The 14,018-nt window shown below is 39.6% G+C and overlaps 1 protein-coding gene across 17 annotated transcripts in view; it reads right to left on the reverse strand.

Moving 5' to 3' along the window:
• LMO7 (LIM domain 7) overlaps window positions 1–13,701 on the reverse strand; it is an 88,277-nt gene extending 74,576 nt beyond the window's left edge. For 16 of the 17 annotated variants that reach the window (XM_034758338.1, XM_034758333.1, XM_034758337.1 and 13 more), the window contains exon 1: window positions 13,577–13,683. The gene's annotated coding sequence lies outside the window, so the exon portion shown is untranslated. Of the gene's footprint in view, window positions 1–13,576 lie in introns of all 17 variants that reach the window. The other variant, XM_034758330.1, reaches the window with a different exon arrangement.
• Window positions 13,702–14,018: the final 317 nt, after the last annotated feature.

The raw sequence follows: 14,018 nt of genomic DNA on the forward strand, positions 1-14,018 counted from the left end.
GAAGACATACCATTTAGCTTAGTTGGCCAATGTTACTTTCCTCTAGTATAGGGCCTTGCTCATTGTTACTTGGCAGATAGGAAAGGTACAGAAAATAATGCAAGTGTCTTTCCTCCTCCTCCTCTACTCCCTGCTCTCCCCAAAGCAAGAAATAGCTCCAGGTGGATTTTTTTTTTTTTTAAATCAGTTCTTCATGTTGCATGTGGGCTTGTCTATTGAAGAGACAACCGTAACATTCAGGGTTTTAGTGGTAATTTAAAATTAGAGATAATCTGATACTGAATTTGTATCTAGAGTTTATATATAGTCTGGCATGCATACCAAGAAAGTAGATAGACTCCTGTAAAGATAATGTAGACTCAACATACCAAGTCCCAAAGGCACACAATGTATTTTTTTAAAATAAGGTACCAGCACCAAAAGATTACAACTTCCATAATGCACCTTTGCACCCTTCAGTATTAGCTTCCATTCTTCAAACTGGATTTCCCTCCCCACATCTCTCCCATAATCTTTTATAAATACCATTTGTTTTCAGATGGCAAGAGACCGAAGGTCAAATTTGCAAACGAATTCAGGTGCCTAAAGACGCAGGTATACATCTAGAGGGATTCACAAAACAGCCTAAGTTAAGCACCTAACTCCAATTGACTTCATGTATGAAATTCACTATAAAAGCCAATTAGTAATAGTGATGTTACCTAAATTAAAGTTCTCAGGCGTGTACTTTTTAAAAGGTAACATGTGTGAAATCCTGATCTGAACATATAAATTCCTTCTTGCAGAAAGTTACTCCTTTTTTCTTATATGTCAGTTAGATTTGGTTGAATAACTTCCAACTACTTAAATACCAATAAGGGTTGACTGGTGACACCATAAACCTCACTAAAAGTAGTTGAATTACTCTCTCATCCATTCCCAATCTATACTTTAGGTCAGAATTTTTCAGACCTCTTCAGCCTTTCAGTATTTCCGGACGTCAACTAAACTGCTGCGGTTTTCAGCTTTTGCAGCAGAACACTCTTACATAACAGTCAAGGTAACCAAACAATATATAGACTATGATCGCTTACAAAAAACACAAGATAAGCATGATACTACTAAGGATCACTAATTAGTAAGTTACCCTACAGAATTACCTACATCCAACAATCTTAAGAATTTCTCTTAATCTTAATTATAAGAGACTTCAGATAAAATAAATAAGATTAAATAGTTTAAAAGATTAATATCTATACCATTTACTCTGAAAAGCTAGATTTAATTCCTGACATGTACATCCAAAGTCCAGAGCATATTTTATTACCTATAACCATAAATGACTCAAAACTTAAGAATGTTAACCATATGAACTTTGAATATTTTATACCCAATGTTACTATGATTTATGATACTATTAGACTACACAAAGTGCAATGAGTTCCATTCTCTTGACATGTACATACTTCTCATTGATATTAATGAAAATTACACATTACAAGGATTCAAATGGCATGGACATTGATACACATAGTAGAATTACCAACTGTAAAGTATTAAAGTTTTATGTTTTTATGAAAATACCAGTGGTAAATGACATGAAGATAAACACTCAATTCATGAAACCCCTAAGGATGTTTCTGGAGTTGTTCTGAAGTGGGGTTTCTGAGTTTTTCGTTACAACTGAAGTGTGACTGGGAAGCTTAATTACTACAGTGAACATATATTTTAACCATGTGTAAGAAACATTTTTCCTTCTCATCTGAATTCAAACTTAAAGAACAGAAGAATGGCCATACTGGGTCAGACCAAAGGTCCATCTAGCTCAGTAGCCTGTCTTCTGGTAGTGTCCAATGCCAGGTGCCCCAGAGGGAATGAAGTTTCAACAATTGCACTTTAGTCTCAGGTTAAGTAATATTCTGATGTAATCGACTTGTCTATACCATTAAGTCAGTGAAATCTTTCCCTTTAAACTTTTCATTTTAAACTGAATTAATCTGTAGCTTCTCAGGTTGATTCTTCCCCATTAAATTTAAAGCTAAGGGGGATTTTGTTCTGATTTACATTGGTGTAAATAACTATTGAGGTTAACTACTATGCCACTTGTAATCCTGAAGTACGTGGCATGCATCAATTGCATAATTTTCGCTGTTCTACAAATTTAAAAAGTATGAAATTGCAGTTCTGTGGTTTTTTGAATAATTAAAGGTTGTATATCCCAACTTACTTAAAATGTTTGCTCCTGTGAAAGTAAGGAGCTACAGCAAAACCAGCCTCCCCACCAAACTCAGCCAACATATCTCAATCCTGTCATGTAAATGGCCACCAATGCACCATTGTGTAGTGGTTACCAATAAGACCAAAGTTTAAATTCAAAGTTGCTAGTAATGAAAAAATAGCACATTAAATAACTGAGCCACTTAGTCACACATTTGCTTGAGGTCTTTTCTTTTTAAGGCAGATATTCTAGGATCCCCATTTTATGGGCATTTAATTCTGAATTCTCCAATCCAATTGTAGTACAGGTCTGTCTCATCTTACGCTGGGGTTACGTTCCGCAGTCAGCGCGTAAAACAAAAACTGCATATAGTCAAAATGACCCTTGAAAATCCCTTAAATCACCCATAAAGTACAATTTTGTGTATACAATCCTGTACAGTACTATGTATTGTATACAGCAATGCACAGTACAGAATATAATAAAGAGAAAGAAAGAAAGAAAGAAAGAAAGAAAGAAAGAAAGAAAGAAAGAAAGAAAGAACAGTATTGTAAACCTGAACAGTCACCAATCATCCTGGATATTCTTGCTAGTCTTGTACTGTACACACTCCAATGATTAGTCTTCCTCTTCCCCTGACAAAACTATTATTGAGTCATCAGGGCTTGATGTCGATCCAGGAGACGATGGGCCAGGCTTGGGTGACGGAGCGCGAGTCGTAGACAAAGTGGTTGGCTCTGGTTCAGCTCAAGAAGTTGATTGTGTAGGCTCTGCTGCTGCTGGTTGTTTTTTCTTTAAAAACCATGGCAATTGGCAACTGTCGCTGTTGTCTCTTGAGCTCTTCAAACATTTCTTGGTACCGTCTCAAATCATCCGTAATACTATGTGTGATTTTGAGGCTTCGTTCCATAGAAGGATCATATTCAGAAATTAAACCATTCAAGTGTTTCGCAGCTTGGAACACTTCAGAAAATTTATGAAGATTCCAAGTTGCTGGCTCTTCCTATTCATCTTCATCTTCTGTAGACGATTTTATCAGTTCCTCTAACTCTTCATTAGTCAATGTTTCTCTATGGCCCTCAATTAATTCCTCAATTTCTTCCTCGAGGATATCGACGAAGCCACCACCACCCACTTGCCTGGCCACCTGAACAATGAGTTGCAGTTCTTTGTCAATGGTCGGGAAACCCTTAAAATCATTCACAGCCTTCCCATAGGTTTTGCCAACATGCATTGACTGTTACAGGCTTGATTGCATCCATTGCCTGTTTAATATAAGTGATGCAATCAGCAATGTTGAAGGACTTCCAACACCATCACATTAACATTGGGATCAGCATCCATAGCGGTAAGGATCCGTGGGAATGTAAGCCTCGTATACGTGGCCTTGAAACAGCTAATGACGCCTTGGTCGAGAGGTTGGAGGATGGAGGTGGTATGGGGGGGGGGGGAGAAAGACGACTTCAACGTCGTTATGCGCAAACAGGAGTGCCGCAGGGTGGCCAGGAACACTTTAAAGTCAAGTCCCTTCTCTTCAAGGTACTGCTTGACCTCCACAATGAAACACTTGTGGAACCAAACCAGAAATAATGCTGCCGTCACCCAAGCCTTTTTATTTGATTGCCAGAACACAGGCAGGAGATTTTTGTTCTTGCCTTTTAGGGCACGGGGATTTGCAGCCCTGTAGAGCAAGCCCAGCTTTATTAAATGCCCAGCCACATTGCCACAAAGCAACACAGTCACACAGTCTTTAGCTGCTTTGAAGCCAGGGGTTTGTCTTTCTGATTTCAAAATATAAGTGTGGGTGGGCATTTTTTTTTTTTTCTAGAAGAGCCCAGTCTCGTCAGCATTAAAAACTTGTTCTGGAAGATAGCCCCTTTCCTCTATGATTTTCTTTAATTGTTCGGGGTAGGCTTTTGCTGCCTCCTCATTGGCAGATGCAGCTTAACCAGTAGTCTGCATCTTTTTGAGTTGAAGCGGTTCCTAAAACTATTAAGCCAACCTTGGCTGGCTTTGAATTCCTTCTTATCAGAAGGCTGTCCCTCTTCGGCAGGAGGTTTGAACAGCGCATAGATGCTAAGAGCCTTTTCTTGCAACATGTTGCCATTGATAGGCACACATTTACGGTTCATGTCTTCCAGCCATAAGTTTATAATGCCTATTCAGTCTTCACTAAAGTCTTATCACGCACTTGGCTCGTCACCTTAGCAGTTACTGGAGCACTTAATGCCACGGCTGCTAGATTCGTTGCGGCTGTATTTACGCGCCACATTGGTGATGGACATCCCGTCTCTCAGTAAGTCCAACACAGCCAGTTTTTCCTCCAGCGTTGGAACACATCGCTGTTTCTTCGGTTGAGCCCCAGATGAAGTAGGTACCTTGCGTTTAGGGGCCATGTTATACAGTATGTATTTTTAAACAGTATAGGCACAGTAGAATCTCACTCAGTGCGGTGAGATACACACAGTAGGAGAGGCACAGGGGGACTGAGTACTGTAGTGGGAACAGCAGATTCGCTTCTCCCATCCCACACTCACTCCAGGGCAGATGCACTATTTAAACTGGTTTTTTGGTTTGGTTGGGTTTTTTTTGCCAACCCTCCAGGGTTATTATAGGGGAGAACCTTATCACAGGCCTAAAGACATGCTGTTGCTGTCAAGTCCCCTCCAAAAAATATTTTAGTGGAAACAGCAGATTCGTGTCTCACACTGGTGGAATCCCCCGCACTCCCCCCCCCCGGCCACGTAAAGCTGAAATTGCGCATGTTAAATGCGTGTAAGATGTGACAGACCTATATCCTATAGCAGAGAACCAGATGTAATTCCCAGAAGATCATGTCATCAATGCACCTTGAGCTGGCCAGATGGCCCCTTTAATCATTTGCTGGAGACAGTCTGAGTGTATTGCCTCCACAATGTTCTCACAATGCTAAGCCAGGGAGCGAGAAATGGTACTGTCCCCATACTAACATACAGGCCAACAGACCACAAGTGCAGTTCTCCCCACTAACCAGAGATTTCTCTCTATTCTCTACATTAGTGTATCCTTCCTCTTTTCTCTATCTGTCAGATGTTTATGACTGAACACCAACTATTGAAAAGAATCAGCCCCTCCTCCCCGAAAGGCGGGGGGGGGGGGGAGAGAAACCACACACACAAAATCAGCTTAAAAAAAATCATAAGATTTTTGAAAAAAATTGTAAGGTTTAGATTTGTCCTCTTGTTTTACTTGCCATTTGGTTTTAGAACATTTACAGTACACTTGAGTCAAGTTTTTCAGGCTTTTCTCTGCAACCATGAGAAACTAGAAACTGATGTTTTTAAATGAAAGCTGAGATTCTCACAATCACATGACTCTAGGAGCCAGGGCTTTACTAAAACCACCAAATACTACAAGTCTTGCAATAAAACTACGAGAAGTTGGTAACATTGGTCATGCCTCAAAGACCACACTTGGAATACTTTAATGCTAAGCTTTACAACACAGGAAATTCTTTCATAAATTTTTGGCTTACTACCTTTTTTCCTAATTTTTTACCTATTCACCAGCATTTATTTTGTATTACCCATTCAAAATAAAAGGTCTTCATTTTTTTAAGCAGTTATACACTGCTGGATCTCCATTTTACTCTGACGGAGGCATTTGTCAACATGAGACAGACAATCCCTATTCTTTACCATACATAGCAGTTGAATAACTAGGAAGCCCAATATTAGAATTTCTAGTATCAATAACATTTGAAATTTGACATCTCACTGAGGTAACTCTAGTAATTTTAAAGCTATTGAACTATAAGAACGCTGCTACAACTGGGTGTGTCATTTTAAAAAGACCTTGGTAGGAAATACTCAAGGTTTTTAAATAGTAACTGTGTTGCTAAATGAAAGTCACTGAGCTCATGTTACACTCAAGCTGATATAATTGAAAAGAACCAAATGAATCTGAAAAGGCAACCCAATGCTATTTCAAATTAAAAACAATTGAGAAGTTGGTGGGTTTAAGAATAATACCATCTCATTTAGTTCTAAGTATAATAAATGTTTAGGCTAAAAAATTGTGGCAATAAATTACACACACTGAAGAGAATGAACAGAGATACATATACATTTAACTAAATAACCAACCATGAAATAAGAAGAAATGCACACAACTTTGGGATGCTGTATGATGGACAGTGCCACCTCGATCATTTATTTTAGACATGACACATTGCTATACTACACCAATAGCCAATAATTTCTAGAGATTTACAGAAAAACTGAGCCATAAATATCAGACACTAAGCCCTGTTCTCATCTTCACTGGCAGAAAGTCATTCATGCCGATATATTTCCCATGTCACACTACTGCTCTTCTAGTCACTTAACTGCCATGGTATGAAGAGATTTGCAATCTTCTATACATATAAATACCAGAATTTGGATAATGCAACCTGCACTTTTTCACAATCGTGCATCTTTAACAAAATGTTAAGCAACTGTTTTAAAAGCATAAACTAGTTATCAAAGAGAATAAAAAACATTAGAAAATTAAGAGTTCTATTTAGCATTATGGCAAATACAGCAAGTATTTACAACAGGAATTTCACATTACATCTACCAATAATCTCAACTGTGAAACCATGAAAGACTCCCATTTCCTCTACAGAAGTTGGAGTAAATTAACTTTTAAGTACATTGTGTTGAAAACATACCAAAATAACTCTGCAGTGATTATTGCATATTCAAGCCTGGATTTTGACATGTGGCTCAAAGAACACAATCTGATTAGAATTGTGGGCTTTTTTGGTGTTTAACAGGCATATTCATGAGGTCTCAATGGCACAGTTGCAACCACATTACTGAAGATCATCAGTTTGTTTATATCAATTACTATATTTTGGTATGGCTTTTATCAAGATAGGACCCTCCATAGCCTTGCTGTCCTGAATCCAGTAAAACTCAGTCTGTCTGAAGGTGTTCCTAATACCAGTTGTGTTGGAAGTGAACTCCTCTTCCTTTAGAAGATAATTTACATTTATGCCAGAAAAATTAAATATTGTTCTGTGTATGATTATTTATATTATAATAATTTGTAATCCACCAATGTGCTAAGTACTGTCCCTCACATACAGGAAGAAAGTTCCTGCCCTGAAGAGCTTACAGTTAAGAAACAATTGATCTAATCTATTTTTAATAGTATAAGACACATTCTCTAACAACAATTGAGTCTCCAGTTGAGTTCAGCATATGAGCTACAGTCACTTACTGTGGATCCTGAGATGAAACCAAAGACTAGTTTTGGACCTGCAGCCTCATCTGCAAATGTCACAGATGAAGACAATTGCTGATGAACTGTGTTGCTTTTAGCTTTACATCTTGCACAACTCTCCTTGATTGCTGCAATCAGTGAGCTCTCTAAATCTTTCAGTCTGAGGTGGCAGAACTGCTTCCATCAGATCTTGTCATGGGCCAAGAACTCCCTGGTGTTGAGTTCAACACTACAAGATTGGAGAGTGGCTTCGAGAGGTCTTTGTAACATTTTCTTGATCTACACCTAAACTAAGTTCCAATCTGCAGTTCTCCATAAAAGATGGCTTTCAGGGTTCTACTATCAGACATATGGACCGGAGTACCATGCCATCTCAGCTGCACTCTCACTATAAAAGCTTCAATGCCTATGATGTTGTAGCACTCGAGAATCTTGGTGTTGGGAACCAAATCTATAAACAATACAGTGCACTAATAGGACATATGTACATTACTCAAATGTTTAAATGCACTGTGCTATCGGCATACACTAATACCATGCTGCACACCCAATTGCAGCTGATTTAAATGCGGGCAATTAGGCTCTGGTGAAAGCAGAGAAAAATAAGTTTGCTTGGGGATTTTAGGAGGCCTTGAATGGAAGTAGAGAAGTCAGCATACGGTAGGACCTCAGAGTTAGACACACCTTGGGAATGGAGGTTGTTTGTATCTCTGAAATGTTCTGCAACTCTGAACAAGAGGTTATGGACTTCAGCCATAGGGAGCTGGAGCTGTGGGGGCGGGAGGTCAAGGCTCTAAGCAGGGGGTAATGTCATCAGGGCTTCTGACTTTCGGAGTGCCAGGGCTCCAAGCAGAGGTTTCAGGGCTTCTGCCCCATGGAAGCACCAGGGCTCAGGCTTTAGACCTGGGGGGGGGGGGGAGGAGTGCTGGGGGCTCGGAGCTTCAGCCCCACAGCTCCGTTCCCGGATTCTGCCCTGTGGGAGGTCGTCAGAACTCGGGGTTCCCCACAGCTCTGTTCCTGGTTGCAGCTGTAGGGGAGGACATGTCATGGCTCGGGACTTTAGCTACAGGGGGAGAGCTAGGGCTGAAACTGGTATTCCCCTCGTAACTAAAGACCCAATGATCCCCAAGAGACTGAAGCTGGGAATGGAGCCACAGGGCTGAAGCACTGAGCCCTGGCAACCCCCACAGGGTAGAAGCTGTGAACGGAGCTGAGGGACTGAAGCCCCGAGCCTCGGCACTCCCCCAGTTCTAAAGCCCTGAGCCAACCTCCCCATGCCTGGAGCCCTGATCCCCCGCACCCTGCAGCTGTAGCCCAAACCTTCCGGGGCTGAAGCCCTGTAGCCTTACAATACTTGCTGTTTTGTTTTTGTCTCCACTGCTGCCTGATTGATTACTTCCGGTTCCACATGGTGTCCGGTTGACCGATAACTCTGAGGTTCTACTGTATTAAAAAAAACTGTCTCTTTAGGACAACAAAACTATTAACTTTATACAAAACAATGTAAACAAGGAATAATACATTAGCATAAAAACAAAATGCATACTAATTTGGAACAAGCTCACGTCATATGGTATATGAGAAACAGCATCAAAGTTCCTAACACGACGACACAGTGTACCAATTTGAGGCAAGTATATATATACACTGTATATAATTCCACCTGTCTATGTCAGAAACCTATCACTTGTATGTAATGTTTCTAATATTTTTTAAGACCATTTAGAGAGTTACTTATTCAGCACATACTGTTAATCCGCTGACAATCTTATGTTATCTGGGAACTCTCTGCAAGAGACTGCCTTGCCTCCAGGGTGATTGCATGACATTTGATCAACTTTCTGATGAAGAGTTATCCTAGTGTAAAGCTCTACCAGACGTTTGGCAGGAAATGACCACTCACTCACTCTCTCCTAACTCAAGTTTTAAGTGTGCCAAAATTTGCCAGGATATTCAATTTACTGCTCTACGATGTGGTCAAACTGAAATGTCTGAGCATTTTAGACATATTATGGAGGTATCATATGATACAGGTTATACAGAAAGTTGAATTTGTACTGAAACAAATTTAAGAAGCATGACAGTATGGTATGCAAGTATTTCCATTCTGCTCTAATCTTTCTGTATATTCGTACATGTGAATCATAAAAATGATCAATGGTTAAACCTACTTTTCCTACTAATTGAATAAATGGGGCCCTGTTGCGTGGTGGGGTTAAGATACTATTTTACATTACTATATGACACACCCATATTTGATCCCACTTTTTTCTCCAGGAGCTAGTAGAGGAACTAGGGGTGTTAAAGGAAAAGTTCTCAAAGCCAATTAAAAGGAAGGATAGAGAAGTGGTTAGAGAACTAGCCTAGGACTTGGAATTTGGGAGATCTGGGCTCAAGTCATAGAATCATAGGACTGGAAAGGACCTTGAGAGGTCAACTAGTCCAGTCCCCTGCACTCATGACAGGGCTAAATAAAAACTAGACCATTCCTGACAGGTATTTGTCTAATCTGTTCTTAAAATCTCCAGTGATGGAGATTCCACAACCTCCCTAAGTAATTTGTTCCAGTGCTTAACTATCTGACAGTTAGGAAGTTTTTTCTAATGTCCTTCCTAGGCAGTCATTTCCCATTTTGTTTGTGTGCAATTGTTCTCCATAAGTGGAGTAGTTTGCATTTCTCCTTATTGAATTTTATCCTATTTACTTCAGACCATTTCTCCAGTTTGTCCAGATCATTTTGAATTTTAATCCTATCCTCAAAGCACATGGTATCATCCACAAACTTTATAAGTATACTCTCTATGCCATTATCTAAATCACTGAAGAAGATATTGAACAGAACTGGACCCAGGACCGATCCTTTTGGGACCCCACTCAATATGCCCTTTCCATCTCGACTGTGAACCACTGATAACTGGTTGGAAAACTGTTCCCGAGAGTATTATGCACCCACCTTATAGTAGCTCCACCTAGGTTGTATTTCCCTAGTTTGTCTATAAGAGGGTCATGCTAGACCAGCATTTCTCAAATGCTGCCAGGGGCTTTTTTGCGGCCACAGCCTCCTGGACTGTTATTGGAGGAGGGGCGGGGGGGGGGGCGCAAAGTAGAGGTCCCTCCTGGATGCACTGCCTTGGTGTTGATTGCTGCTGCTGCCAGCAGTGGTTGGGCTCTACTCCCTCTGTGGAGACACCTGGGGCACAATGCTGGAGGACCAGGCAGCCAGTGAGTTCCCCACCTTCCCCGGGGGCGGTGAGGTTCAGACTTTGGGCTTCAGCCCTGGGATGGAAAGGCAGTGGTGCAGCAGGCTCTGGCCACAGGGCTTCGGGCTCCAGCGCCCATCCCATCTCCCCCAGCCTCCCCATCCAGGGCTTAATTTTACTCAGCCCTGTCAAGCCTGAGGACAATCTGCTGTGAAAAGTGATACTTGTATGTTTGTTAATATCACTTTTCACAGCAGACTTACTAGCTAGCAATGAATAAATGACAATGATTTGGACGTGTATATGTGCATATTTAATTGTTTTTCCTAAAGTGAATTAAGTATTTTAGGAAAAAAGTGTGAGAGTGGCCACCAGCAAAAGTTGTTGGCTGCACTCTGAGGCCACCAAAAATTGTGTCTTTAGAATCCCTGTACTAGACAGTATCAAAAACCATACTAAAGACAAGATGCATCACATCTATTGCTGCCCCCCTCCACCCCACACCCATAAGGCTTGTAACTCTATCAAAGAAAGCTATTAAGTTGGTTTGACATGATTTGTTTTTGACAAGTCTATGCTGACTTATTTATCGCTTTAAGAACATAAGAATGGCCATACTGGGTCAGACCTAAGGTCCATCTAGCCCAATATCCTGTCTTCCGACAGCGGCCAATGCCAGGTGCCCTACAGGGAATGAACAGACCAGGTAATCATTTAGTGATCTATTCCCTGTTGCCCATTTCCATATCTTTTGCATGTTTGCAAACTGATTGCTTGATTATTTAACTCTATTTTGGGGTACCCAAGTTAAGCTGACTGGTGTGTAATTCCCTGAGTTCTCTAGATTTCCCTTTTTATAGATGGGCACCATATTTGCTCTCTTCCAGTCAACTGGAATCTCTCCTGTCTTCCATTAGTTTTTGAAGATAATTGCTAATGGCTCAGATACATCCTGGAACTCTCAAGGAGCTGACTAAGGAGGTATTTCATCAGGCCCAGTTGACTTGAAGACATCTAAATTGACAAAGTACTTTTAAACTTGTTCTTTCCCAATTTTATCCTCAGACCCTACCTCATTTTCACTGGTGTTCACTATGTTAGAGGTCCCAGTCATTACTAACCTTGTTGGTAAAAACTGATTTCCTGAGAGACTTTGGACAAGGCACTTAGCCACTCTGTGCCTTAGTTCCCTATATGTAAAATGGTGATAACACTACTGCCCTATCACACAGGGGAGTTTGAGAATAAATACATTAAAGACTGAGATGCTCAGGTATCACAGATACTAATGGGTGCCATATAAGTACGTAAATGAGATAGACAAGTCTTCTTTCATTTCATGGCTGACCACCACCACTCAGGCACACCTGCTACTTTTGTGACTTGGGCTTAGTACTCAGACAAGTTGGACAACATACCTTGCACAACAGTTTACTAACTTACTATCTGACCTCTCTCAGGTTTCAGATTGTCAGAATTTACTTTGCTGAAGACTGACTAATCACACACCATTTTAAATTACTCTTAGCTATATTTTAAAGTCAATCTAGACTAAAATATGGATTTGGAGACTTTTGTGAATAAATTACAGTAAATTAGAGTTTACAAACATCTTAGCTCCTTGCACTGCATAAAGTCAGTCAAGAAGAATACTAACATTTTGAAACCCAGCAGTTAAATCATCATCAGCAAAATCATCAGGCCAGATAAATCCTCAAATATTTTAGAAGCATTTTGCTATCATAAGCATAAGAGTTTAATCCTGAATTAAGTTTCATTTTGCAATAGACATGAACATTTGAGCATATTCCCACACTAGCAATCTATACAAGAATCTTCCAAATTGAAAAAGCTGGGTTGTTTCACACTTTTTCCTCATCACCGTTACAAAAAGGGTTCCCACAAACTCAAACAATTCGACAAAATCGAAGGACATTTGTATTCAGTAAGTATCCTAGAATTTAAGATAGTCAATTTCTGTCCCCACCCACTGTCCCCCTTCCCCTACTGGAATTGAACAATTGAACAAAGGTGCCAAGCACTACAAAGCTAAATAGCCCAAGGAAAAATTTGCTGCATGCCATATTTACCTTAGTAACACCTGTTAACTACCAAGTTCTTGGCAGCTTATTAAGGGCTCTATCCTGTTCTCACTGAAGTTAATAACAGAACTCCCATTCAAATAAGAAAAGCATGAGTCCTAAAATTATGGGACGCAATGAGTTATATTGCAAGAACAAACATGTCTATTTCATGGGAAAATATTGTCATCTATAAACATAACAATTACTCTGAGTGTAATCCAACATCTAGTGGTTTGAAAACATTGTACTTCGTTCCTGTTTCTCACCCCACTCTGAAGTGTGACATTCAGTAACAAATCTTTGAATTATATTCTGAGTGGAGAGAAGTGTGGTCCTTCAGAAATACAATACTCATACTCTACAGCAACTCATCTGAATGCCACAAATTACTAGTCTAATCCTTGAGATTTTTTTTTAAACTATGGATTTCAAAATTTAAACAAATAAATGAACAATTTTTTTTTAATTTATTTTAGTACCTTCTGGTTATTATAGTACACAATTCACCTACAGAGTTGTTTATTCTAACATTAAATTGTAACAGAACAGTTTCTGCTTCACATCTTTAAACACTAAATATTAATTAGCAACCCAGTATACTGGTAGGTAAAAAATACTAATTTTAAATTACAAAGTAAGGTTCTCTATAGGAAATATTTGCACTAATTATATCAGACCTAACCTAATGACTTTAACAAAGCTAAGACCGTTCTGAGCTACACTGCTTCAAAAACTGCTCTGTTGCTACCTGTTTTAAGCAAGAATTTTCTAGTCAAACATTTTTAAAAACTCTGACTGTAAAACATATTAGATAACTTTAAAAATATTAGGTGGAAAAAACTTACTTGACAGTAACTCGACTGGACAAATCCTGAAGATCACCAGGATGAAAAAGCTGAGCTTCTTTCAATCCAATATTTTCACAAGCTTTCAGAAAAACATTTATATTATCCTGTGAAGAAAAGTGGAAAGTGATTGCTTAGTTAAGCAGCACTGAGCAGGCATTGTAAGTTGATTAGTGTGAACGCCTAAGTTTCAAAGTCCAGCTCATGGAAAAAAAAAAAAAAAAAAAGCAATCTTACAGATCATAAATACTAGCAATATTTCATATACGTGGCTGGGCTAGTTGTGATCTTTGTGACTGACACACACGTTAAAGATTACCTGGTATAAGGCAAGTGGCTAGCCAGTAGGCAGTAATCTGCACTTTGATGTCAGTTCTGCTCTGCAAACAAACGCCCTCTTTCTAGCTTTGCACGACAAGCCTCACCTCTCGCCTTTAAAAAT

This window comes from Trachemys scripta, chromosome 1 (assembly GCF_013100865.1).
Source record: "Trachemys scripta elegans isolate TJP31775 chromosome 1, CAS_Tse_1.0, whole genome shotgun sequence".
Lineage (NCBI taxonomy): Eukaryota > Metazoa > Chordata > Testudines > Emydidae > Trachemys > Trachemys scripta.